This window comes from Zootoca vivipara, chromosome 14 (assembly GCF_965207765.1).
Source record: "Zootoca vivipara chromosome 14, rZooViv2.hap1.1, whole genome shotgun sequence".
Lineage (NCBI taxonomy): Eukaryota > Metazoa > Chordata > Lepidosauria > Squamata > Lacertidae > Zootoca > Zootoca vivipara.
The window spans coordinates 16,492,014-16,497,799 of NC_142597.1; the positions used below are offsets into that span (position 1 = coordinate 16,492,014).

Consider the following 5,786-nt stretch of genomic DNA (forward strand, 5'->3'; position numbering starts at 1 on the left):
TTGCTTCCTTACCAGGAGGTAGTTCTGTGAGTGTCCAGGTCCTGTTCCGATGAAGTGCATCTATCTCCTCCTGAGCAGCTTTCCTCCAGAGACTGGCTTCATCTGGTGGCATCCTCTCTATCTCTTCCCATTTGGAAGGTTCCTGTGGAGACGCCGACCTTGTAAGGTAGGACAGCCGTAATGGTGGAACACCTCTGTTGGTTCTGGATGAGCGTCTGACCTCTGGTCTTTCGACCGCATCAGCTTCCTCATCCTCCTCCAGCAGTGGCATATCCCCATACAGCTGCTCGTCATCATCTTCGTCTCTGGTGCTGCCAGGGGCCTGGACCTCCACGTCTTCTCGGGTGTCACCTATAGGGGGTGCTACGACACTAGAAGTTGGATTAGTACTTTGTATTGGTTCAAAAGGAAAAATCACAAATTCCTCATCCTGTGGCTCCTTGGAACAATCAATGGCAGTGTCCTTTGTATCAACTTTGCCTTGCTCATCGAAGTAAATTACATGCTGCGAACTTGTCTTGCCAGTTTGCGGATCCAAGACTCTATATCCTTTTCCTCCAGAAGCGTACCCAACTAGGATCCCTGCCTTCGCTCTGGAATCAAGTTTGTGTCTGTGCTCCTTGGGCACATGATAGTAGCACAAACTTCCAAATACACGTATATGTGACAAATTTGGGGCTTTTCCATGCCAAAGTTCAAATGGTGTGCGCTCTGCGCCTTTTGTGGGCAGTCTGTTCTGAAGATAGACTGAGCAACGAGCCGCTTCACCCCACAGCCTGTGTGACAAGTTAGCTTCCTTTAGCATGCACCTTGTCATTTCCAAAATGGATCTAAATTTCCTCTCTGCAATTGAGTTTTGTTGGGGTGTGTAGGCAACTGTGGTCACGTGTGATATGCCTTCTCTAGCCATGACGGCCTGCATCTCATGTGAACAAAATTCCCCACCATTATCGGACATTAAAATGGAAGGGGCTCGCTGGAACTTGTTCTTGACCATGTTAAGATAGTCCCTGAACAATTCCACTGTCTCACTCTTCTCCTTGATAAAGTAGGCTACGCAGAATCTCGAGAAATCGTCCAAAAATATCAAAATATATTTATTACCTCCTAGAGAAGACACATTCATTGGTCCACATAGATCTGTATGGACAATGTCCAATACTTTAGTGCTTCTCTTCTCTGCACAACGTGGGAAAGAAGGTTTAGTTGCTTTCTCACTAACACAAGTTATACATTTTGATGTTGGTGTATTTGTGTTGCTTTGCTTTACCTGCAGACCTCTCACAAGATCACCTTTCTGTAGTTCCAGAATAACGTTGGTGTCTCTGTGTCCAAGTCTCTTGTGCCAGAGTTCCAGACTTCCTTCGTCCTTTTGACTTGGTTGCGCCACCTTTGCAGACTGGTTCTGCTGGTTCTCTGAAACATTAAGCTCATATACACCATCCTTTAGTGTGCCTTGAACATAAACTTCATCATGCTTAGTCACAATACATTGTCCTTTTTCAAATGTAATTTTAAAACCTTTCCTGTCCAAACTGGACACGCTGAGTAAGTTGCAATTAAGCTTTGGTGCAAACTTAACTTCAGTTATCTTAGTATTAATTGTTTCATGATCTACGTTGAATTTCAAATTCACAGTTCCTGAACCAATTGCCTTTACAATGTTGCCATCAGCAATCTCAATTTCAGAGGTTTCATCCCCATTAATCTCATTAAAATACTCCTTTTCATAACAGAAATGAGAACTCGCTCCACTGTCAAGAATCCACTTATTGCGCTTATTTTCACAATCCTGGACAGCTAAACTCCTCTCCTGCATCAACATGGTTTGCTCATGACTCCCCTTCTTAACACCTTGTGGTTTTGAGGGGTGGGATTCAACTTTATCCCCATTTTGACTCTTGCAGTTCCTTGCTATGTGGTTTTTCCCATTGCATTTAAAACAAATTATTTCTCTAGATGTCTGTCTGGACTTTCCAAAATGCTTGGATGCATAGCTGCTATCCTTCCTCCTTGGATTCCTTTCTTGAGAATCAAGGCTATCTCTGCATTCCTCTCTTAAATGGTTGATAAGCTCATTAAAAGTTAAATCCTTTGTGTGATCCATTATACTTTTAAATGGAGCAAACGTAGGTCCCAATGATGCAAGCATAAACGTTACTTTAGTCACATCATCAAAGGCTCTGGGAGTAAGGGCAATTCTTTGAACAATCTCAGAAAAATTCTTAAAATGCTCTGTAAACTCTTCTCTAGAATTCATCTTCAACTTGAGTAACTTATCCAACAAGTATCTATAGGAACTCTCTGTAGATTGTGCATAAATGCGTTCAATGTCCTCTAGGATCTTAGATGCATCATCTTCAAAATTTATCATTGATAGATGCTCATTCCTCAAACTGCTCAAAATTATGTGCTTGGCTTCATCATTTTTAATACTCCAAGCTTCTATCTTAGCTAAAGCTTCTGCATCGGTTCCTGTAGGCTTTTCTTCCTTAATGGCCTGCAGAACACGCCTAGCAGCAAGATAAACTAAAACGCGCTGCTTCCACTGCACAAAATTATTGTCATCCAGCAGCATAAAACTTGGTCTTGCCTCACTATCAAAACTGGAGCTTGCCATCTTAAAACTTCAAAAATTTCCAAAATTCAAAAATCTTTCAAAAATCAAATTCAAAATCTCAAAAATATCTTCACTACCTCTGATCTTTCTCAGTGCTGTAAACTCTGAGGGAGGGGAGGGGTAGTTAATCCCCCAAGCACACTGCAGAACAAAGAGACCATGTGCTCAACCAGGAAATCCTAACTGGAAAAATCCTACAGAGTTCAAAATCACAATCCAAATCAATCCTTCAAAAATACACAAAATACGCAACTCTGGGCCGCAATAACCCTTTGTGGGAATGTTCAGGAATGTGGATGAGGAGATATTGTTTAATATATCCTATCCCCGCTTGCGCTAGCAAGCACAAAACTTTAGCAGAGTAAAACATTCCCCTTTTGCAAAATACACAGCAGAAGAACGTTTGCGCAGGCTTGATTTAAGCCACTAAAATAAAGTGTATTTTCCTGGTATTTCCCCTTTTTCCCTCTTAAAAGAAAAGACACAACACAATGCTCTTAAAAGTATAAAAGATGTTTACTTACAAGCATCTCGAGGTACAGCACACTCAAGAGGTAGACTTGCTTAGTTAAAAGGTAATATATACATTGTGAAGTTCACTTATAAGAAGTGAGACTCCATCTCATCTCTCTCTCTAGGCTGGAGGCCTTGAGGGAGAGACTCACTAAGATGTGTGTAGTCCAAGAGGTCTGGTCCAAGAGAGGGAAAATGGCTGTTTCCTTCAGGATTTATCTGCCACTTCCTCAACTCATTTGCATGTGAAGGAAGAGGAAACTACGCTTAGTCATATCCTCCTCCTCAGTCCTCCAAGTGGACTATCTAGGGATTGTTGTGACTTGACTGCACTTAACCCTTTGCATCCCACAACAAGACCCAGCATAGGAGCCAACTCCTAGGGGCTGAGGGGTCTGCACTCCCCCCCCCAAAAAAATTGAGGGGACCACCCCCAAAAGTTGATGGTCATTGGCATTCAAATGGTGTGTGTGCACTGCATCATGTGATCAGTTACGCAATATTTATTCAAGTGCAGCCTTGGACCACATGGGAGCAATTGAGCCTGCACCTGAAAGCAAGGGGTGCTCCAATGCCTACCACCCCTGCCCCTAACCTCTGGGTTGTGCCCTGAGAGTTGAATGCAGTCCCAGCTGGGTTGACACCTCATGGGGACGAGCATCTCTGACCAGTCTTTCAGACTAGCTTGCTGAAGAGGCCTGTGAGCAGGTGAGGAGATAGCGCTGGAGGAAGAACTACGCCTCCTTCCCTGCCCTGAGTCAGCCGGGCTGAGTAATCGGTTCTTGGGGCATCCAGAGGTCTTCTCTGTTTTGACAGAAAGCTGTTGTTCCTTCTCCGCGAGAGCACAGCAGCAGCCCAAACGGAGCGGCCTTTCGCAAGAGCTGCGAGCCTGCAGGAGGCTAGCAGAGCGCAGCTTGGTCTCGTCTGCTACTGACCTGAGTGACCCACCAGGCTCCCGGCTTCCCCGCTGTCTGTCTGGCGCATTGACAGCCTCCTTGCAAGAGACAGCCGCGTCCTGCAGCTCCTCCACCCGCGTTCCTACACATTTGGGTGCACAAAGGAAGAGGGAATTGGGGTCGTGGACTCGCCCTTGCTCCTGGTGCCCACGTCAACCCCCTCCTAGGCAGTCCGCTGCTGGTGGTGGATGATGCTGCCCGGCACATCGTCTTTTCCAGGTGTCTCTCCGCCCTGCCTGATCCCGCCCGTTCTTCGGTAACTTAACAGGCCGGCAGGGCGCACCGGGAAGGTGCCAAGGCAGTGGGCAGAGCCCGGCCCTGGTATCTCCAGCACAGAGCGGCAGAGGGTGACTGGCTGGCAGGCAAGCAGGCGGGGCTGGGTGGGGCAGCCGAGGGCACCAGGAGGGCATCTCACACTGAAGGCAAGGAGTCGCCCAGGGCGGGCGGGAGTTGGAAAACAGGTTTGTCGTGGGGCTTTGGGCACATTTGGGGGGGAAAGGGCGGCGAGTTTGTTGGCCCCCCACCCCCCACCGAGAGAGGAGATGACATCGGACTTTGTAGGATGGGAACAGACTGGCCATCCTGTGGCCTCCATTGGGGAGGCGGAGGGTTTGCCAGTCATTTCTGTGGGACTGATCTGGCTAACGCCAGATGTAAAACTCAGTTGGTTGGAGCGCGGTGTTGATAATGCCAAGGTTGCCGGTTCGATCCCGGTGAGGAACAGCTGCATATTCCTGCACTGCAGGGGGTTGTACCAGATAATCCTCAGGATCCCTTCCAACTCTATGATTCTACTCGCTTCCCATCCCCGAAAACCCCAGACTGAAAGCTATCTTCCTTTCTCCAAGCCCAAGTTTCCCAAAGCGGGGGGTGGTAGTGGCGGGGCTTCATCACTTTGCCTGATCTCTCCTTTTTCACCTGTCGATGAAATTATGCTTTGCACTTGGAAGCGCCCTTCGCCTCGCTCTCGTCTGCCGATGCAGGCTGACTTACAACCTGGGCAAGCGGAACCCCTGCAATTTCTGGGAGTCCTGCCTCTCACCCACTCGGGTGTCCCTCATGGAAGAGGGAGCTTCCTTTCTTCCACTTCGAGCTCTGCCAGCCCCTCGACGTTTTGACAAAGGCTCAGCTACCCAACCATAGGCCCAGAGAAGAGGCAGGCAGGCAATGGCAGGGTTCAGTTTAGAGCGGAGCAAGAGGTCCCCGGAGCCCAGCACCTCTCTAGGTCAGAATTCAGCATCTCCAGATTTGTCCCTTCGCTGTCTGCTTTATCGCATCAGTACCGCAAAGACCTCTGTGACTCTGCGGACTAGCCTGAGTTGCTAGTGTCTCCTGTGACCTTGGCTTCCCAATTCTCACAATCTACCTGGAAAGGCTTTTTCTTCCATCTTCCCCGCCCCCGGGGGCTTCACTTCATGGACCACCTAGGGGCCAGGTATCCAAGGTCCCTTAGGGATGGAGGGTGTGTGTGTCTTTTGTGCTTTAGGAGGGAAGGGTGCCTGTAGTCCCCGACGCCCCATCCTCCTTGCCAGGACTTCCCATTCGTGATTAACTGCGGTGGGGGTGACTCACTCAGGCTTCACAGTTAGAGGCAGGAGGAGGTGATGATGTTGCCACTGACAGGTGCGTGTCAGGTTACAACCCAGATCATCAGTCCCGCCTGACGACTCCAGCTGAGCCAAGTCTTAAGCAGGCGG

At 48.2% G+C, this 5,786-nt stretch overlaps 1 protein-coding gene across 1 annotated transcript in view; it reads right to left on the minus strand.

Annotated features, from left to right (window-relative positions):
- SMIM35 (small integral membrane protein 35) overlaps nt 1-5,786 on the minus strand; it is a 30,807-nt gene that overhangs the window by 13,421 nt on the left and 11,600 nt on the right. The window lies entirely within an intron of this gene.